The sequence below is a fragment of the Trachemys scripta genome, chromosome 18 (genome assembly GCF_013100865.1).
Source record: "Trachemys scripta elegans isolate TJP31775 chromosome 18, CAS_Tse_1.0, whole genome shotgun sequence".
NCBI classification, from domain to species: domain Eukaryota; kingdom Metazoa; phylum Chordata; order Testudines; family Emydidae; genus Trachemys; species Trachemys scripta.
In genome coordinates, this window is record NC_048315.1 from 1,609,031 (window position 1) to 1,632,329 (window position 23,299).

Here is a 23,299-nt window from a genome sequence, read left to right on the forward strand (position 1 = left end):
AAACCATTGTAAATTGCCACAGACTTTGGCATTCTTCCTTTATATACTTTTGCTGCTTCACCTGAGTAAGCAAAAGCTCAGATTCAGCAGAAAGTATCTACACTCTCTTTCCTCACTCCTCTATTAGTTTCACAAGTCTGGCATAACTGAGGCCTGTTTCTCAGTGAAGAGTAGACAATGAACAAAGATGACAGAGTTCCAATGCAAACTTCAGCAATGCAGAAGATTTTAATCAATCATCATCAGGTCCTGTAAGCACCTCATTTGTACTCTGTTAAAAATAGCGGCTAATCCAGGATCTGGTGCTCTCTCTTATTTCATGGTTAAAACAGCTCTTAGCCTCTAATGTTTTATGTAACAATTTTTGTACGTACTCCCTTAAAAAAAAAAAAAGCACCACCATATAAAGTACAAACTGCACTAACAATACTTTATGACTGAACAAATAACACTTCCAAGAGTGAGATATGCAGAGGATTTATTTAACTGTTCAGTCTTTAAATAGCATTATAGTCTTAAAGTACTGTGACTCTTAAGAGCAAACCTCTTGCTAAAATGCCACTGAGCGCATCAATGCCTTACACATACCCACAGCTATGAACAGGATAATGACACATTAAAAATGTGAACAAGTGGCTAAGAGCAGCCCAAGACAGAATTAAGTTTAGAGTAGTCAGACTCCTATCATAAGAAAGCAGCATTTCCTTGGTGTCCAAAGCATACCAATTTACATAGTTAAGAATTCCATTTCATCTACAACTTACACAGAGCTTATGTTTGCTAAAAGGCTGCAAAACTAAGCTTTGCCTAGTTCATTCTATGTAGGAGCCCACAAGTTAAGTTACTCATTTTAAATATAGGAGATCTGTACATAGGACATTTGTGATGACAAAGGCAAAACATATCTTAAAGGAAGAGTTTTATTCATATGATAATTTTTTAAAAAATGGAAGCGATTTAAAAGAATTACCACCTTTTCTTGGTCTCCACTGTAGGCTGACTGCCAATAATTTAATTCATAATGGCCAGGGAACTAGTGGCTATTAAGAGAAGCAATGTAGGTGTTCTGGCTGTGCTAAGAAAACATATTATGGAGGAGCTGGTTATGACTACATAGTTAAAGTACAAAATGGAGCTTAAGACATGCTTCAATTTCTTTCTTTTTTTAAAATGAAAAATACAGTATTCCCGCCTCCCGAACGTACTCTGAGAACACAATGAATATTCTAAGATTTTACAAGTAAATTCATTAGCTGATCAGTTAAAAATGAACTTGTCTTCTAATAAATTTAGTATGTCAGGGTTTTTTTTGGTCCTTCATGATCTCCATAATGGATTAATGCAAACACTTCATCGGTTATAATTATATAGGCTAGAGGCAGGGTCAGCTAAACTCTTAAGTGGACCATTGGGACAGAAGCAACTCAACCCTTCCTCACCAGCTGAAATAAAAGCATCAATTCTATTGGTTGGAATGACTCAGTGGTAGGAGAGACTGAACCAGGCCCAACTGTCACGGTCTATGAAGACTCCAAGACTACATACTAGCTTGGGCATCAGGGCTTCCTTTGAGGCAGCATTGTTGGGGGAACTGAGGCAGCGACAGAGGACACAGTCTGAGCTCTCTTTGCTCCCTCCCAATGCTTTTCACTCGCTAACACAGCCCGCTAATTTGCAATTGACTGAAAGACTAGATTCACCAGTATATTCTGGTTGCTTTACACTGCTAGAGCAATGCAAAGCAGCTGTAAACCCAGATTAATTAGGTGCTCTGGCTGCTTGATGGATCACTAAATCTGCTCTTAAAAGTTAAATATAAAAATAGATTTAAAGCTGACACTACATATAATCAAATCACTAGCAGTCTCTTTGGGCTTCTTGTTCCTGAAATTTAAAAATATTTTTTAAATGAAAATTCCCAGACATAAAACTCCATTAGTGATTTTTTTGAAGTCAGAAGATAAAAACACTGACTCTAAAAATCAATCACATCTAATCTGGGACCACAACACTAGACTGCCATCATCGTAAAAGTGTAGTTATTATAGGACATCACTACAGGGCCGAGTTAGGGCTGTTTGGATGCCTTAACTGAATTTTTTTTTTCAGCTTAATTCTGAATTTTCTGGATTTATAATGCTTTGGTTTGGACTAATCATGAACACCCCTAGTATGTTTTTTTACCATTAAGTTGCCAATATATTGAGATGAAGAATGCTGAGCGTATGTATGGTTTTGTCTGGGTAGTAGAAAGCATTCTGTACCCCATTCCCAGAGTGGACTCAACTATTTCAATGAGGAGTCCTTGTGGCACCTTAGGGACTAACAAATTTAATTGGGCATAAGCTTTCGTGGGCTAGAACCAGTTCTAGCCCTCAAAAGCTTATGCCCAAATAAATTTGTTAGTCTCTAAGGTGCCACAAGGACCTCGCTGTTTTTGCTGATACAGACTAACATGGCTACCACTCTGAAACCTGTCAACTATTTCAGCTGTCACAGGGCAAGGAGACCTACACTTAACTTCATCCTAAACCTAGGTATCTATGGAAGGGCTCCATCAGTTTTAGCAAGAGACTTCTCAGAGGTTGCCATAGTAGAACTTAACATTTCAAGAAAATTCTATGCTTATCAACCAGAAAATAAACTTCAGAGACAGCAGCTCTACAGGGGAACATAGATGCCTCTGGTGTCTTGTACAGCACAGAGTAAATTACTTGTTCTTAACAGCCCAGTGCTAGCAGTAAAGTCCCATTACTCTAATTTACAAATTTTGCCACTAATAAATAGATCACATGCTCAAATTAAAAGTTTTTGCTGAGAGTTCAAACACACCATACTGCCTGAAACTCTCACACAGGCAAAGGAAATGGTCCCCACAAAACTGACATAGGCCAATGAAATATGAGAAACAGGTCTGATTTAGAAAAAAGTAAGCTGGTGAAGTCTAACTTTAGACTCATGAAAATAAACATGCATGTTTGAAATTCCAGCATTAACTATAGACCTTCACAACTGAGGTCACAAAGCTCAGATTTGAGAAGGCAACAGAAACTACCCACACAAAAGAAAGCTCAAAGCTATTTAAAGTTTCCAGCACCCTGGGGTCCCTTAAGCCCTGTGAGGGCTTTAAGTACTTATGGCTCATGGATGTGCTTCACTTCTTCCCCTTATTCATATAGAAGCTGCATTAAATTTCATAAATAGTAACAATGCATTATGATTATGACACAATCCCAAATACACACTGCATAACGAAGTTCAGCCTGTATAAAATGCTCCAGGACAAACTAGGGTTGTAAAGTTGCTTTGGTACAAGCCTATGTAAATGCCTGCTACAAACTAACTGCATGCAAGCTGATTTTCATGCTCCTAGTGAAACTGTCTTGTTTACTCCCAGTTAAGATACTAAAGACAAAACTACGGACTACTGAAGACTGAGGCTCATTCCTTTTTGCTCTCCCAAAGTACCCCATAATATATATTTCAAAAATTAGACTATGTTCTCCTGAGCACATTCATACCAATTACATGGGCAGGAATTGTTTACATAATTCATACAATATTGAAAGGAAGAATTCTATATTTTCAAAAAGGTCAGGGCATTACAAATGTCAGTTTGAGAGGGCCAGTGACTTAAGAATCAGCATATTTAAGCAGTAGTAGTTAGGGGTTACGTTTTTGTCTCCTTTCATAATACACACCACGTGGCACTGCGTTACATTGAAAGAGCATACATGCACACCACACACCATCCCCGCTAGCCAACATTGGTATTTATTACAATTTCAGTCAGTTTCATCACTTGATACAAAGTCTAGATTGATATCATCAGCATATCTCCCAGACTTCCTGCTTGCCCCTTCACCACCACCCCTGCATTTCTGGAAAGCCACAAGGAAACATTCTTGTGTAGGATCTCTGCTGTAACCTACTAGAGGAACAATATATTTGACATATCTAACCATTTTTCATAACTAAACTATCAAACCAGCACTGTATTCATATACAACATGCAAGAACCTTTAAACATTTTATAAGCAGAAAATTGCAAAGTAACATTACAGAGGAGGCGGCTTTTCTTGATACGGCAATAAATCACTCTAGCAAGTTTATCTGGGGGTAAACAAGGAGAGAAGCAATGAACAATGGAGAGCTGCCTTCTGTATGAGTTGAAGTGTCATATCAGCTTCTACCAATATAACATTTTTTGATGGTCTGAACCAAGAAGGTCCTCTTCTAGATCTCTGTAAGAGGTTCAATAAAATCAATGTTGCTCCTTGCAGTTTAAGACTTTGCTTGTAAACAATTTCACTTTTAGGCCGCCCACCATTTATAATGTTAGTCAGACAACAAAATTAATTAGCTTGAAAAGCAAGAAAGAAGAAACTGAAATGTATATGGGTCCACTTTTTGCCCTTTTCCCCAACCCACTGAAGGCAACACTCAAAACAGAAAACTAAGGGGCTTTAAAGTTAGAGTTCATGAAACAAACACTGGCAACATTACAATCCTTATGGACTTGAAAGCTATCAAGAAGGGCTATCTGACTTCAAATCAATATCTGTAATTTTGAACAGATGTTAAAAGGCAGCCAAAAGACTAAAATATCACCCCTATAATCTCATAACAGGTATGCATTACTGGGAATAGGAGTACTTGTGGCACCTTAGAGACTAACAAACTTATTTGAGCATAAGCTTTCGAGGGCTACATCCCACTTCCTCGGATGCATGAAAAGCACGAAAGCTTATGCTCAAATAAATGTGTTAGTCTCTAAGGTGCCACAAGGACTCCTGTTCTTTTTGCGGATACAGACTAACAGGGCTGCTACTCTGAAACCTGTCATTACTGTGAATGACATCAGTACCATCAAATCCATTTTACTGTGATAAAGCAGCAAGCTCCAATATATGATTTTTGAAAATAAAAAGCCATTTTAGGCTGGTCTTAATAGATTATTTTAAAATACAGCACTACATGTCTGCTGAAGAGTAGAACAGTAGGTTTTAATTGTAAAATGGGGTTTTACATAGCTTCTGGCCTTTGGTATAAATGAGGACTTAAAAAAAAAAAAAATAAAGAAGAGCAATGCGTCACTTCAGTTATTAAAATCCATCCAACTTGTACTCTAGCCTTGGGATAACCACCGCCAACAAACTGACTTGGAAGTAATTATCACTGCTATCTGCAATAAATGTTAATTAGACATAATTGAACTAAAGCCCTAATCGGAATGACGCTGTTGCTGGCAAGAAGCATACTCCTGCTTGTACTCGGCAAAGGAAGCCGCTAGCAATGATGTGGACAAACAGGAAATTGCTTGTGTGGCTTACCCATTGCAAATCAGCATGCAATTCCACTAGTGCCTGGTTAGTTGGGCCAAAATAAAGCCATTAACAATGCTTCTCACTAAATATGTTTTAACAAAAACCAAAACACAAAGGTGCAGAGTTTCTAAAATACATAAAGTTTCAGTCTAACTTCATAACTACCTAGATCCAAAATGGCAGCACCCAATTAATTCCATAATGTATCTACTGACTATGTAGAAAACTTACTATCTTTTGAGTTAACCTATCAGTACTAAAAGTATCTGAAAAAACTCAATAGCTTGTCCTGTTATAGGAATGGGCGTCTCTGATCTCTGCTGCAATGGAGCCAATTAACTGCATTTAGTGCTCAGACCCACACAGGTGGTTGGGCGAAGGGGAGCTTTTAGCTTAATTTCTGCTGGTTGGCCCATTTATATTTTGCATTTTTGTTAGCCAGACCAGAATATGGTTCCACCCATTTACAGCTTACTTCCAATTTTAATTAACAACTCTTTGTCCTTCGTCCAGGCATCTCAACGAACCTTACTAACACTACTTTGGCCTCCCAACCACCCTGAGACAGGCATGAATTGTGCATATCCCATTTTACAGATGCATAAAATCAAGACAAAAATTAAATAGAAGGAAAGCTGGTCTTGTAATTAAGACACTGGGTTGGACTCATGAGACCTGGGTATAAATCCTGGTTCTGCCATGTGATCTTAGGCAAGTCATTTAGTCACTCTGTGCTTCAACTGTCACTTATACAAGGGATGATCTCTTTCTTGTCAGGTATGAGAGGATAAGTTAAAGTTTGCAAGGTGCTCTGTACTCCAGGGATGGGGGCCCTATTACATGAACAGATCAGCTGAGGCTTTGGAGGCAGTGGCAAAGCAAGGGACAGAACATGGAAGTCTAGCTTCTCAATCCCCTCCTTTAGCCACTATTCCTCTAACTGCAATGTTTCAGAACAAGACAGCATTTCTCATCTCACATAACAAAGATCAAAGAGTAGGGTAGATAATATTCCCCTTTATGCCCACACCCCAAATCTATGGTTCATTTTAGTGGATTGAAAGCATCCATATTATGGGAAATCTATTTTGAGAGTTAATTTTGCATTTTTAAATATGCAATGTGAGCTGCCAGGCAACAAGATGTAGGTAGTAGCTCCTACCAGGTGTTGAAGGTCTATCCTTAGGCTAGGATAAAGAAGGGGAGATGTAGAATAGACAGTAAGCAGAATGACTACAGGGCCTGGCCAAGGCTCCAAAGCTGTATTTAGAGCACTCTATCACACTCGAAACAAATATGTTATTGCCCAGTCTGGGGTTAAGCAGAGAGACTACTTGGACCCTGAAAGTTTGGAAAGAAATAGGAAAATCAACTTGTTTGTATCCAAAAAGTGGTCTGTATTAATTTACTCAGAATTCATTGAATTCCTTTTCCCTTTATAAAGGGACTTTCAAAACAAAGGCCTTCTAACACTACATCCATGTTATGATAAACATTATATGGAATATGGACCAAAGACAATAGTATCAACGTTATAAATATTATAGTATCTGTATGGACTAGAGATTGTATTTTGGCTCCAGGGGGGAGTTAAAGGAGTTTCCTAAAGGAACAAAAATCACTGGGGTGTAATTAAGGTCAGTAACCAGTTTGGAGAAGTCTCATCCCCTGGCAGAAACTGCATATACCAGTGTGATTGGATGGAGATGTCTGGCAAACAAACAACTGAAACCTGTATAAAGTGGCCATGTAAGAGTACCTGAAATACTCTGAAACCTGGCAGGGTCTCCATGTGGAAGATGGGTGACACCTGGTAAGTCAGAAATGCAGATAAGTTGTTTATTGTTTTAACAGTATGTTTCTTCTGTAATGATTTTGTTCTAAATAAATAATACTTTGCTTTATGATGGCAGGTTGGTCATTGGTTAACCCTGTCATTGCCTGAGAAAACAGGACTGCATGTGCTGAACCAAAGCCAACTTGCTATGGTGATTACAGGGAGTTGCAGGAAGAACTGCAACCTAACTCCCCAGTCTAGAGGGAGAGTGTTGTTGGACACCATCTTCTAGTGACAGCTAGAAGCTTGAGAACTAAGGCCACGCCATCAGGGAAGCTACAAAGGGGGTCAGAGGTGCCATTGACTCAGGAACGGTGACACACGTTACCCACCAACGAAGTTTAGACATCCTGCAGTGGATTGTGATAACTGTTTCATAGTGACCAACACTACACAGAAGTTTTGAAGGAAACTGTATCCAAGGTAGTGCTGTAATGTAGGTAGACAGAGTGCAGTTACCAAAAATCAGAATTTGGCCAGAACACTAGGCTAAATTCCTTACTCTTAAAAGATGTCACAAGGGCTCTTCAATGACTAATATAATATCCTAGGAAAATGCCCTCCAGATTCCGACCAGATCTTTGAAACAACAAAAGGCATCCATCTTCTTCAGGGCAGGGATCATGCCACTATTTCATATTTGCACAGCACCTACCTATCAAGTGGTGGAAACTATTGGAAGCTAAATAATTCCATAACAAATGGATTAAGATTGGTTAAAGTGTAACATCTGCCCAATGCAAGCCTTAAAAAGAAAGAAAATATCAAATTATGGGAAACCTCTTAACCGCATAATTCCTACAGAGCATATTTTCACAGACAGTGAAAGATTCTGCATCGTCACAAGGAACGTATTCCTGCCTGCAAGTGATAAGGAAACATACTACACATTAATCTCCCTTACAGTATAATGCAAAACTCAGCTACAACCCCAGCAACATTAACAAACATACGTGCAGAGGTTAACTGGTGTGTTTATGGAAAAAGCATGAAGCTGTAATTAAGGATTGGTATTTTATTGTAAGGGACATAGCTGTGTTGCATGTAATATTTCTTCACTCCACTTCCAGAGTGGAAACTCCTAGGTCCCAGTCTCCCCTGCTCTAACTACTAACCACTCTCCCCTCTAAAGCTGGGAACAGAACCAGGAGTTCCAATTCCCAGCATTCTATTGGTGTCAAGCAAATAGTTGTGTAAGCCATTAGTAAACAGTGTGTGATATTTCTCTCTAATGGCTGCTCCACACACAAGATATGTTACTCCTGTAGTTGAAGGAACAGAGGATTAATGTGGTGAATTGAAGGTCATATTGGGAGTAGGGCGGTCCTGGTGGCTGCATATGACAATCTGTTTGTTCCAGTTTTTTCTTTTAAAAACAAAATAAAATTTACTCAGGGTGACACTAGCTTGGCCTGCTTTGGTTAGCTTCAGTTTACTCACCATAGGTTTTGGGAAATGGTAGCCATCCCGAGTAAGGAAAATTATGACTATAAGATGACAGTTAATTAATGACTATTTTCCTGTGTTTAATTACAACCAAATTTCTTCAAAATGTACATTCAAACCAACAGGCAACAAGTTTTAACTATATGTAAAGTGTGAAGAATAACTCAGCCATTTAGTAGCCAGAGACTGCAGAAGGAAAACACTCCTGGTTTTTAAATTAATTTTAACTTAAACCAAACAGATCTAGTTGAAAATAAACAGAAAATCCAATCTTTATCCACAGATTATGTACTGTAAATGTGGGGAGGAGACACTAGTCTCCATACAAAACAAAATGAAAAGCCAAGTCCAGCCTTACTAAGAAAGGTGCTCCGGCACATTTATAGTACAGCAGGCCTGATGCATGCTGGGAGAGGACTTTATAGTCAGTGCTGGGTAGATACCTGTGACACGTGGACATGTTCAATAAGCGGATAGTTGCTTCAGTATTAAATTATGTTAGTATTGAATTTAAGGTCCCAGCTGCCATACAACTGTGTAACCCAATTATAATGCAGTAGTTTCTTGGGTGGGAGGAACAGTAGATTTGTGATTAAGATACAAGACTACAGATCTAGGTTTTATTCCTTGCTCTGCTGCAGACATCCTGTGTGACATTGGACGAGACACCCTCTCTACAGCTGTTTCTCCATCTATAAAATGGGAATGTTCTAGGAATTATTTGGGAAGTTCCTTGGCCTGCATTATACAGGAAGTCAGACTAGATAATCACAGTGGACTCTCCTGGCCTTGGAATCTATGAATCTATACTTTATTATTTCACAGGGCAGGTGGTGAGGCTTAGTATTTGGACCGTGCTTTGAGACCCTCAAATGGAAGTATTCTCATTAGTAGTAAACTTTGCTAGACACCTGCTCCTCAGAGGTCGATACAAGAGGGGTGGACCAACACCAGGAAGATTTAGGAGCAGCCTCCTGCCTTCAGCTATTGGGAAGGGTGAAGGTACCGAGTGTCCTACCAGGGTGTTAGCCCAGACCTATTTTTCATATCAGCCTCCATTAAGTACATTTCTGAGAAACAGGGAGGCCACCCTTTAAAGCTTCTGAATGGGAAAAAAGGGCATACACACACACACTCAGCCATACACCTACCACCTCCTAGCTACCCTGAGCAAGGGTCTCTGTATTTGAAACTTTCGCCAGGGGCAGAACAGACCCGCTTCTTCTTGCCAGTTTTGCTGTTACCCACAGTTCAGAATAGCAACAGAGAAACTGCCCAGAACATGCAAGAGACTTTTGGAAGCCTAAAGTATTAGCAGAGCCAGAAATTTCTGTCTGCAGACTCAAGAAGGCAGAACTTCAGACTATGACCTGATGCAGATTCTCATTAGAAAGAAATCTGTGGTTGCAGAGAGAAAGCTTAAATTCTTCTGAAGCTTTCCCACTTAGCAGATAAAATTTCCTACTTACCTTTGATCAGTAGTTTTTTCAAGTTCTGACGACAAATTACGTGTAGACAGAATCAAACCATGTTGTAACTACGCTATAACCTGGAAAAGGTGGGCAGGGTGTGTGGGACCAAAGCCAAATAGTGTCACATTTGACAAATGCCCCAACATCATAATTGCAGCTGTAGCATAGATATGACAGGACTTCAGTGCAGTAATTCGCAGAACTCCCAGAAATTTGGGATGTAACAAACCAAAGAAATTAAGACCACTATTTTACATCTCCTACAAAGAGAGATGTCTCCAAAAACATACAACCTCTTAGTCGTAGGACTATGCAATGGCACTGGTCCAGTATTGATTGAGAAAGAGCGCCACTTATGGACCTGCCCACGAACCACTACAGTAAAAGTCGTCCCGGTTAAGGTTGTTTCATTGCTGATCAATTAGGGAACATGCTTGTTTAAAGCTGTGCAATGCTCCCTTCTAACATTGTTGGGTAGCTGCCTGCTTTGTCCACTGCTTGCAGGAAGAGCAGCCCGTTTCAACTAACTGGTGGGGGCTTGTAACCAGGGCGGACCGGCAGCCCCCCCATCAGCTCCCCGCTCCCCTAAGTTCCCTGTGCTGCAGCCGCCCAGCAGGCTAGCAATCAGCAGTTCAGCTGTCCCTCCCCACACTGCCATGTGCTGCTCCTGCCCTCTGCCTTGGAGCTGCTCCCAGAGACTCCTGCTTGCTGTGCAGAGGGAGGGGGCGCTAATGTCAGGCTGTCCCCCTGCTTCCTGCACCCCGCTTACTCCTTCTCCATATAGAGCTGGGAGGGGACACAGACGGAGAGAGCCAGAGAGAGCTTGGGGCAGCAGCTGCTGTCTCAACTTCCTGATCCACTTAAAAAGACAATGCACTTAAGAGTGGGTCAGTTTACTTAAAGGGGCAGTGTGCATCTCTCTCTCCCCTCCACACACAAGGTGTCTCTCTGTCGGCTATGCTGTCTCCCCTCCCTCGTATTCGTGATGCCTTGTGTGAGAGGCTACAACAATGTACTGAGGACTCAGCCGAGTGCTAGTTCATCATTTAGCAGCAAGGCATTCTCTGGGAAATATCCCTCCCTCTTCACCACCTCAACCAAGCTTCACAATCATCATAGCTGTGAACAGTATTAAATTGTTTAAAACGTATACTGTGTGACTATCTATATAATATATAGTTTTTTTGTCTGGTGAAAAAAATTTCCTTGGAACCTAACCCCCCCCACACATTTACATTCATTCTTATGGGGAAATTGGATTCGCTTAGCATCGTTTCACTTGAAGTCGCACTTTTCAGGAACAGAACTAAAACGTTAAGCGAGGAGTTACTGTATCTCCTAATATTAACCTCCAGGCAAATCTGACCACGAAGAAACTGACCTGCCTGAAAAACACTCTCTCAAGGTGGCAGAAAGGTAAAATCTTCCACTTTCATTTAACTGCATTCATATGGCTTATAACTATATGATTGATAAAAGCTCTACAGAAGTTATAATTAATGTTTTTTCTTGGAAGACATGCTCAACTCTTTGGCACTGGTACCTTTAATGAAAAGCAATTATCAACTTGCTTTGACTAGCTGAATCTGCCTCTTTAATGCAAAGAGAGAGACTGATTAAAGCAATATTCTGGAAAAGTAATGCACACAACAAAATTCAAGAATGCTGTCAAATGCATTTCTGATTTTGAAAAGGACGACACTAATCAGAATTTTTATCCAGCCTGGCAGAAATGTGTGCTTTATGGTTTTCCTGGAGCTCTTTCACCTATGATGCAACTCAGCAGGAAGTTAACAGATGTGCCCTTACACAACTAAATTTAGAATTGTTTTTTGGGGCATTAGAAACGGAACCCAAAATTTTACATAAACCACTTGGATGGCAAAAATCTCTCACCTCTGCCTGCACTACTGAGCCATATTCAAATGCATAGTGAATTACCATATTTGTATAATTCAGTTTGGCCTATAGACTGCTTACAAAGTAGACAAAAATAAAGTGCTTAGAGACTATTGAATGCTATTTTTTTAAATCTAATGTTGCTTTCTATAGTTGATATATGCTAAAAACTTTCATTTAAGAGAAAAGGCTTGACATTAAAGCAAATTTTATGACAGTATTAACTACTAATGTGCTTAGCCAACCTTCAGTAGGCAAGTTAAAGTCTGAAATCGAAAGCTTTATCACCAGAACTGACTCACTATACGTCCAACACAGAACTTTATATTCCTTATATTGACTTGAATTTAAAGGCTAAAATATTTCCATTAAGCATGTAAGTCTGTTTTCCACTACTGAAGAGTCCTGCTCTTTTTCCATGTCTTACGGCATAGCTAAGAGACAGCATAAATTACATTTGTTAATAAAGAGGAAGGAACAAGATGCAGTATTTCCTGGGAGTAAGACAAAAGGTGCTCAGGTGCTGACTCACACAGCAGATCAAGAAATTGTAAAATTGTAAAACTAGAAATCAGAGCAGTTCTGAAAAAACTTCCTCATACTTCATACAACACAGTGAGAAAAAATGTGATGGAACTGAATCCTAGCGATACAGACTCACTAAACAAATCAAGGTAGCTCAGATATAATGTGGGATAAGCTATTTTCAGAGGAGTGAAGGGAAACTGAAAAGGTAAAGTAACATTTTTTAAATGTGTTGTCTCCATTGATCCCCTCTGACAGTGCATGACCCGCCAACAGAACCCATTTCAAAGCAAACACCAAAGGAGTGCATTACCTATATTACCATAGCCCCTGGGAGCCCCAATCATGGACCAGGACCCTATTGTGCTAGGTGCTGTACAAACACAGAACAATAGGACAGTGCCTACCCCAGAATGCTCCTATCTAAGTAAAAGACAAGAGACAAAAAGATGGATACAGACAGACAGGGAAACATGTTGCTCCTGCATTCTGGAGCCCAAGGGCACATCTTTTAAATCTCTAATAGAGGGGGAAGAGTCAGTGGGGATCTGCAGAGGGAACAAGTTCAAAACACAAGTAGTACTTCAATAAGTAACCTATTATTCCTTTGTGATATTGGTCCCACAGATTCCTCTGAGAGATACTAGTTAGCGGTGACAATCCTTCGGAGAAGGGCTGAGTACTGTTAATTGAAAAGAGACGTGAACATTTTCTCCTAGAATGAAGCATTCAATGGGATTTGTGATAAATACTGACAGAGTGATGCTTTGGAAAGGTGGGACTCAACTGTAGGTATCTCAACAAATGGCACTCAACAAATAGATGGTAAAGAAGCTGCTATCCACTCCTCCCGTAGAACGAGCTTTAAGTTCTCCTCATACAGGCTCTTCAGTAAGCACAGACCATCTGTATACAAAAATGGATCTGTTTAGAGTGCATCTGGACTGAAAAGTACTGGCTCTTTTCTCTAATTATACATCATAATAAAACTGAGGATTAAAAAAAAAACAACAACTTTCTACTGCCAAGGAAATAACCAACAGCCTTCTGCATATTCAAGGGGCACCATCAAGCCTAACATGGAAGATCAAGAGGCTCAGCAAAGTGTTTGCTTTAAAGGAAATTTGGAGGCCACCAGAGTCAAGATTTTGGGATAGGATTTTAGAACTCAATCCTTACAAAATTTGCACAAGGACAACCTGTCACCAAAACTTACGGTTATGAATCTCTCCTGGCAATTGCTATAGTTGGAAGGAAAGGATCTTTCAACAGAAGTGCAAGAAGGAGCAGGTATCCTCATACAATTGAGAACCAAGATTTTAATCCCACATATTCCCAGGTAACGATTTTGAATATACACATTGATCAAACTTTGTAGTGGGGATGTGAAGTATTTGTCTACACAATACTGACATAAATCGAAATGTAGGGAGAAGATGAGGCTTGGGGTCCATTCTCTCAAGGCAAGAATGGGGGGTATAGTTGGATGTGGGGACTTCTGCACTTTTGTTTCGAGGATACTGGAGCACAGTGACAGGCACACACATTCCTCCAACAGCTAGCTGCTTTGAAATGGGGTCTGTCTCCACGGATCAGGAGACAATTTCACAGTGGAGATGCGAGAGTCAGGTCATGAAGAAGAAACCCTATTCCCAAAGTATTGCACCAGTACTGCAATTCTCTAAATGCCAGGTGTTCCTTGCCCATTTCAGCCATCTGAAGGACAGGTTAGGCAAATCTTCTGTTTTTTTTTTACAATCTGATCTTAACACTCCTGTGCTGTACTTTACAGACAGGCCCTCGATCCACAGTACATAATATCTTCACTTACATAAAAAGTACTCTATGATCTCACACCATTCTGTTTAGAAGACTTTTTCCTTCCTACAGTGAAACTCCAAGTGCCGGCTTGGTTTTGCTGGTGACACAGGAGACTGCATATGCTCCATTTGGAGAAGTACACCTTGTGATTTTTTTTTTTAAATATACTGACCTCACTTTAGTCAAGACTATTTCAAATCATTTTCAAAATTTCAGTTTCAAGAGGCTCACATTAAAAGTTACTGCAGAAGTTATATTGCTTTCATTTATGCCTAAAATATGTTTAACTCATAAGGCCTACTAAGTTCCTACCTTAACTTTTCATGTGCTGTTTGTAATATAATTATGCAACAGACTCAGATCTTATTTCAATGTGCAGTCTATAAATGTTACTAAAATGCATTTAACAGTCAACAAATCCAAAGCATTTTCCACTACTGCTCACTCTTCAATTTTCACTTACAGTAGGTCAAACTCCTATCATGCAGAATTTAAAGGAAATCTTCCATGCAAAAGGAAGATAGCTCACGCAGACACATTCTTATTTGCAATAAGATGAATATCTTTCACGGAAAAACTATTTAAAAAGAGTGCCTTAGTATTTTATTTTTTAACAGGCCTGTTAAAGTTTAACCATGTTGGGAAACTGCTTTTCTTTGCTTTATACTGCCAGCATAAGACATTTACATAATACACAAAACATATATAATTACTTTCCTAAATTCTGCTTCAATGGACTTTCACCCCCAATTTCACAGGAAGATTCTTAAATTGGGAATTTATTATTTATGCCAGTATTTTGCACTGTCCTATTTTCTCAGACATGTTAGATAATACTTTTTCCTCAGTTTAACAGTTTTCAGAAGTTAACCCTAAAAAACTGCCCTAGCTAATTTAGCCAAAATATAAACACTTCAACAAGCCAGAAAGCAGTCAAAATTTTAAAATAAGGAATTTTTACTTCATCTTAATCTATGGTCAAACAAGTAAACTGTATACTAAACTGATCTAGGAAAGATGCTAATGACATTGTTGTCTCTTATTTATCACTGGAGACCTAATCTAGCACATGATGGATCTGTGACACCAGGCGCTTTAAAATTGGATCACTCAGCAACATATATATATATATATATATATATATATACACACACACACACACACCCAATTCTTGAACAAGCAATTCCAGGCTGCTTTGCCAGCAAATTCTGGCCGGTATAGTTTGAAAGTGCATAGTTCTGGCACTCACAAAGAGCAGACCTGTAAATGACATCTTGAGGATTAAACTGATTGAGATGCAATGCGCCTAGCAACCATTCATTAAGAGAGTTCAGAAACAGGCCAGCAATCTATTCCACCTCCTTATCTGAGCAGTAAACAGATAATAGTCTCCACTGTGTCCTCTACCCTCTATTTCAGACACATTGTAAACAGCTTTCTCAAACGTTAAGCCTCCTACAGTAAAATCTCATGGAATAACCCCCTCTCTAAACACACACAGGATTTAATTTCAGCAAGTGTCTGACAAGCTTGAAACAGCTAAAAAACTATCGTAATGCAAATCTCCATGTGAATGTATTCACAGTTCTGCTTTGTCCACTATTCTCTCACCTTGAGCACCAAGAGCCCATCCCCAACCTTAAAAACAACAAACCAACATTTAATCATGCAAGGTTTTGGCACTGCTACCCCAATCGTTAAGAAACTCAATAACAATCTTATTCCTTTCCTTCAACTTCTGAAAGGAATCAATCTATATTTCTGAAGGCTTTGATATAGGTTCTCTCTCAGGGAAGAGAACAAAAGTCACTTTTCCTCTCATTAAGCACTGCTGCTCATAAATAACCAGGACAATAGGAGAAAATTAAACCAGCTACTTCAGTCTCAGTAGTGCAATGTGTGTTTCAACCACTTAGCTATAGAGATTATGGTAAGTCATGATTTCACATAATTGTTTCCTCATAAGTAAACATTTGATGGTTTCCTATTTTGCATCTAAGTTAAATGATAGAGATTAGTGTAGACCTCCTATGATTATATAGCTGAATGTTTCATCTTCTGAGTACAGTTTTGGGGAAATCACTGACATACAGCGTATTACTACTATTACATTTTTAAGATAAAAAATTAAACAGAAAATAAATTAATGTCATGTAATACATTTTCATAAAGGTAGGGTGGCTGAATACTCGCACAGATGAAAAATGTGAGCCCCATCAAAATTTGTGATTTTACCTTTATTAGAAAGTCAAAGGTACTTGATGACTCAACTGTTCCTATGCAATTCAATGCCTTATAAGTGTCTCCAGCCGACACTGCCACTTCACCTACTCAACTAAATCTCATATTTAAAAATAATTAAAAAAAGGCTTTTAAAAACCCAGTGTTGCAATAGCTGCTGCAATGCTCATTTGTGTTTTAGAGTTAACAGTTAACAGGCTTCCCAAACATTGCACTTTAATACACAAAAAGTGACCTCCTATTAGAGGATGAAAAACATGATGATGCAACAGTTACTAACCTGGTATCATGGGTGGTAAGAAAAAAATTCATCAAACGTATCTGAAGGAGCTAGCAAATGTAGCTTACTTTCTTAAGTGGAAGATCTCAGTTAATTAAGAACAGACCTTTCTGCTTTAAGTTCACAGTTTTTGTGGCTGTACCTAAGCCATGCCAATGCTGTGATAAGAACCTACTAGTCTCTAATACAGCACCATATCACTACCTGCCTTCTGGTGACAACGATCTTTGGAAGCGTTGGTTCACTTACTAGAATGAACTCCGTATCACTTTAATTAATATCTCCAAAGTGCCTGAAAAAAAACTGATATTCAACTCTCTTAGCATTTTGCACCTGATATTAGTCATGCCAGCTCGTGACTAATCAACATAAAAGATATACTTGTTCCACATGTTTAGTTGGAAATGCCTAATTACAGAAAGTTTACAATCAGCATAGCCACCTAATTAGCACATGCACCAGCTGGTTACAAAGCATTAATTTTAAAGCTTTACATTTGAAATCCATTTAGGAATTATTTTAAGTGTCAAAATCAGCACTACCCTGATTTCTGCTGGATTCAAATGCTCTTCTTTGTCTTACAGGATAGCTCCAAAGTTATGATACGGTAAGGTCGCTTAGGCCCAAACCAGAAGTGAAGTATCTCAAATCTGCTTCACTTGCTAAAGCCAGGTTCAGGCAAAACTAGATGGACAGTACAGAATGCAAACCAGAAAATCAAAGCCAAGAGTCCTGTCTACAGAGAGAACAGGGAAACAGGAAAGACCCTTCCAATCAAAATGAATAGGGTCAAATTAAATTCGGCGGGAGGAGGCATTTCACAGATGCTAAGGAATAGTCCATTTGCCTGAAAGGAGGCGGAAGCTACAAGGAAAATCAGGGATCACTGGGTTTCTGCAGCAGAAAAAGGAGAGGAAGTCCATACACGCAGTGGCCAGGGAGGGACTCCTCCAAGGCAGGCTAAGCTCTGCGTGGCGACCCCGCCGCTCGGAGCCCTGCCCAGGGGGGTCTGCAGGGAGCCCACCCGTCTCTCGGGCGGGCTCGGTTTTACCCCCATCCCGAGCCGGACAGGAACCCGCCGCCGGAAAGGGGCCCTTGCAGGCCGCCGCCCCCACCCTGCTCCCCAGGCGTGCGGAGCAGAACCGGGCTGCACCCTGCGCCGGACCTTACCGGGGCGCAGCTCGGAGAGGCGGTGCAGGCAGCCCCCATCCTCGGGGCCGCGGGAGCCGCGGCGGCTGCACCGGGCTCGGCGCTTGGCATCCTCTTTGCAAACTCAGCTCCCCGCAGCTCGGCTCCCGCAGCGCCGGAAACCGGCCCCGCCCCGGCCCTGCCGGATGGCGGCCTCCCGCCAATGGCAGCGGCAGGCGGGGCCCTTTGTTAGCGCTCCCGGAGCGGCGCCCGCTCGGCCGGGCTGCACCTGCCGCGTCCCTCCAGCCGCCCCCAGCACCGCTCAGATGGATTGCCGTCAGCTCGGGGGCCGCTCCCAGGCCCTGCGCGGACTCCGCAACCAGGCGTGGGAGCGACTCCTGCAGGCTGTCGCCCCCGGGCTTTTGGGAAAGGGGGCTCAGGGCCCTCCTGCATGGGAAGAGTTTCAGAGCCCTTCTGGAAGAATGGAAGAGGTCATTGTTGAACAAGGGAAGGCTGGATGCTTGTCAAGATAACCCCGAGAACGCGAGCCCCGTGGGCACTGACTTGGTCCTGTCTTCTTGAGTCTGGGGCCAGACAGCTCCCTCGGGGCTGCCCTTACTCTGAGCATGGCCCCACAGCCCAGTGCACCTAGCGCCTCTGGTCCCTTTCATTGCTGCTGGGCAGAACCTGGGAGACTGCGCTGACCCTCTCAACAATACAATTAGAAAGCTCTTCACTGTGGAATTACTCAGCGGGAAAGGGGGCTTAAAACCACAAACGGAAGGAGATTACAGACCTGTTCCATTCTCTTCAAGCAGGCAAAAGTAGTGGAAACCCTTCCTTCCCTCCCACTCATTCCCAAACACACAAAAGAGGGGTAAAGTAGCAGAGACCCTCCTTTTTGGCAACATTCAGAAGGTCTGGGAGGAAGGGTGCAAACTCCCCCTTCCAATTTAGTGAGGGGCACACACTACTAGCCAGAACGGATATGAAAGCTGGACCCACTGGGATCTGGAGCACGAGGTCAAAGCACAGCTTAAGTTGGGCCTGGCTGACTCCCCCTTAATGACAGAGGGGCATCCAGGCCAATCCTGAGCAGAGGTGCAATTCGTTAGATCACAACAGTTGGAGTAAGGCTCTGGGCATAGGCCCCCACTGTGGAGTGAATTTTTCATTCTATTTCTTTTTATAGAGTGGTTTTCATTTTAGTTCATGTTATTTCACATTTGCAAAAAACACAAGATTGTATAAATAAGCATCCAACAAATGTTTCCAATCTTGTGCATTACATAGGAAGGGACTGAAGGTTCAACTTCATTAACATTCATAGGAGACTTGGGCTGAAAGATGGACTAAAGGGTAATATGATCAGTACTTTTAAAGCAGCACACAGAAAATTTTCCAAATTATATATCTTATTTATAGTAAAATATAGTGATCAAGGCACAAGCTTCCATCTTGATCAACAGATGCAAAGGAAAACAAAATTGGTTTGTTATTCAAGTCCACTGGAAATTAAAGTATACTATATAATTAACATTTTAACTGTTGAAGATGATTTTGTAATGGTTACCTTTTTTGATTGCCAATGCTTTCTAATCGTTCAGCCTTCTCTTTCAGTCCTAATTTGACTTGTCAAATCTGAAATAGAATTTGACTTGTCAAATTAGGCCTCCTGCTGGGAAGTATTAAAATTGCAGTCCCCCATTGAGACAACTACCTCTTTCATTAAACAGATACTGAATCAGTAATGCATTCCTAAATAAATGCTTTAACATTCTTTGACATTGTCATTTAGTAAACATTTAGAAAGTTTGAGTTTTCCTTAAAGCATTTCATAACAACACAGGTTTCTGAGTAGCAGCCGTGTTAGTCTGTATCCACAAAAAGAACAGGGGTACTTGTGGCACCTTAGAGACTAACAAATTTATTAGAGCATAATCTTTCGTTGACTACAGCATCCGAAGAAGTGGGCTGTAGTCCACGAAAGCTTATGCTCTAATAAATAAAAGATGCCACAAGTACTCCTGTTCTTTTTGCATAGTAACACAGCTGATGCATTAAGAGGCTTCCATAAATACTTGTATCAGCTCTAATCTTCTCGCAAAACCTGAGGACTCCAATAATGCTCTGCAATTCTATAGCACCTTCCAACATTAATGAAATAATCTTCAACACTCCTGTGAGATATGATCATATTGTACAGCTGGAGGACCAGAAGCACAAATAGATGAATTGCAGAGTCATGAGGGGCTGAGTACTTCAGGTCCCACAACGTCAAAATATGGGGTTCAGAATCTGGAAGTCAGGGTATGTTCCCCTCTCTACCACTGGACTTGTGGAGAAGGTGCAGAGACCTACACCAGGTCCAAACTCACATGCCCAATGCTATACAGTCAGTGACACAATGAGAACTGAACTCTGATAGACAAACTTCCATACCTGTGCATTAATCACTAAACTGTAAGTGACTGTTATAATGGGAAGTTACTCCTACTTAATTTTGGTTTTTGATATATTTGCAGGTGGCTGGAGGACAAATTTATTCTAAATTTTCTTTGAAGTAAATGTGATATTTGTTGAAAAACTTAACATGTATAAAATTAGTTCAACATTTCTCAAAATACTACTGTAACCAACAGTTGGAATCTGTAGCAAATATATGATGGAAATATACCTTTAGGTATATTTACTACCTTATTTTCTGTACCATGTGCATAAAAATAGAGTTTTAGCTAGGCCTTCAAAAGCTACAATTCATTTTTTCCAGCTCCAGGTGTTCTTGACAGACTTAACTCTGAAAGTTTACATGTGCAAACTCTCATCTAGATTAAATAAAAACATATCTTGCACCATTACTTAACTTTTTTGAAAAAGTTAAGGAAATTAATGTTTCCCAAAAATAAAATATTCTAAAGTCCTCTATATGACAGTAATATACCAGTAACAAATCAGGAAGCTATATATTCTTTAAATGGTCTACAAAATTGGGAAGGACATGATAGTTTCCTCCCAGTAAGAAAAAGCAAAGTCGAGAGTAGTATTTTAACTGGTAACCAAAACATCTCTACCCACTCTACTCTATTCAGTACTAACAAAATTAAGAGATCAGAGTGCTTCATACAGAGAGAATTTTTTTGTACAATAAACATTACACTCTGTTCATGCCCTTATCAGACCATTGGGCACAAGCTGATTTCTCTATCATTGTACCATAGTTCTAACAGATCAAGGTTTTCCTGCATAAACTGTCCAGGGTTCTAGGAGGATCTGTGTGACCTTCCCTGAGAAGTTAAGATTCATAGCACTTTTTGAAAAACTGAGGGAAAAACTCCTTTGTCCTAGCCTATTACATCTCCCAGAACAGGTTGTCAATTTTAAGGATGTGTATAAGATCACATAATGGCTACCATATTTTCTTACACAGTCACTGCACTTCCAGCATCAAACTTAATGGTATGAGATTTTAACTGAGTATGTATTTGGAAAGTCCCAGTGGTGTAAGACATAGCTTATGGGAAAAAACGAAAACACTAAACTTTTAGTATGATTTTCACCCATACACCAAGTTTTGTGCATTTTCATAGGAGATACTACAACAGAATAAAATCAAATTTAATTGCCTTTTAAATAACTGCAACAGCTACTTTAATTTTGTTTCAACAGCAGTAAGTTATTCATAAATCAAATAGTTCACATGCTAGCGCAGAATGACAAGTAAATAGAGCAGAACACATTCAAGCAGAATATAAACCCTACATATGAAAGGCAATTTTTCTTAAACATGGTGCACAGCCATTTTACAAATGTTACAAATAAACTACCAAGATGCAGGCACGCTAAGCCTTAATCTTCATTAATCCTGGGATGTCAGACAATTCTGGAACATCAAGGGAGGAAAAAAACGTACTGATGGAAAGATACTCCCATTTAACATGGTCCAATTTGGCAAGGTAAGTATCTACAATTCCTCTAACAAAAAAAAATGCTTTCAAAGTGACCTGTTCCAAAACAAGTAATTTCTAAATCCAAACATTTGAAGCCTTTACAGGAGGGGAAAAAAATAAGTGGTATGAACAGAAAGAACATGGAAAATTAGTTAGAGATACTTTTGTTAACCTGCTTTGGCCTTTTCATGTGGTTGGTTTTCATAGATATTAGTTCACAAGTGCTCACAGCTGTGGGGAATTTAATAATAAAGAAGATATGAATTAAGAGCTCTAGTAAGAATACATTATCAACTATGTACAGATGAAAAAAAATGAAAGCCAGCATCCTGGAAGAATTTCCAGTAGTTGAAGATAAAAGCTAACTAAATAAGAGTAAACCTCTGAATTGTGAGCAATTTGGCAGATGTAAACGAACAACCAAATATCCTCTCAGCACTGAAGCCAATGCCTTCTACTTGTATTTAAAATGGCACTGTTCTCAAAAAGCACTGGTGGACTTAGTTTCCATGCAATCCTATTATCTCACAGAATTGGGGAGGGGGAGCAAATACAGCCATAAAGAAGGAAGACAATTATAACCAACATAAAGCCAACATTAGACTCTCAGATGGTTCTACACATAATTTTTCATCAGTTAGGGGAGATTGCATTCAATGTATCTTCTGATTATTATAGACATAAAACAGAGAAAAGAAGGAACCTTAAGATCGGTGCAATTTAAGAGATGGTACCAAGAGAAACAATGATTTAACAAATGGATGTTTTTAAACCATTGACCTGGCTGAATGGAAAAGTGATTGGGTAATTACAAAGGACTGTCCTTTCCAGATGTTGTTCCACTGCATATTTGCCATAGAATACAAGCGGTGGAAATTTACTTCAGAGATTAGTAATACTGTCTCACTTTTAAACTCATATGATGCTCTTTCCTTTCCACAGTAATTTTTATTTAATATGACTATGGCTTAACTTGAATCTTGGTATTAAAATAAAGATAATGCTGGATTATAAATAGTCTTTTGGAAAGTGCTGTATGCTGTGCATTCAGGGATGGATGGAGACAACACAATATCCATAAAGGATAAGACTGCAATATACAAGTCATCTCAAATGCATGCTCGAAGTTTTGAGTGTGCAAGCAAGAATATAGATGGCATGATACAGCAAGTCATGTTGTTATACAATGGTAGCAGAGAATGGAAGAAATCCATTACTGAATACTGAAAAAACAAATATGCTCTCTGATGAAAACAGGTAAAAATACATGAATACAATGAGCTTTTCATTCGTTGTTCCTCTGGAGGTTAGTCATTTTGCTCTGCCAGGAACCCCATGCCCACCACACACGAGATTATTTGTGGGGAGCTGAACTT

The 23,299-nt window shown here is 39.9% G+C and overlaps 1 protein-coding gene across 3 annotated transcripts in view; it reads right to left on the bottom strand.

Moving 5' to 3' along the window:
* The window catches only part of FAM222B (family with sequence similarity 222 member B), a 46,059-nt gene that overhangs the window by 16,315 nt on the left and 6,445 nt on the right, over positions 1 to 23,299 (bottom strand). The window contains exon 1 of one of the 3 annotated variants that reach the window (XM_034752516.1): positions 18,019 to 18,192. The exons of the other annotated variants lie outside the window; for them this stretch is intronic. The gene's annotated coding sequence lies outside the window, so the exon portion shown is untranslated. Of the gene's footprint in view, positions 1 to 18,018; positions 18,193 to 23,299 lie in introns of those variants that run through there. 3 annotated transcript variants of the gene reach the window in all.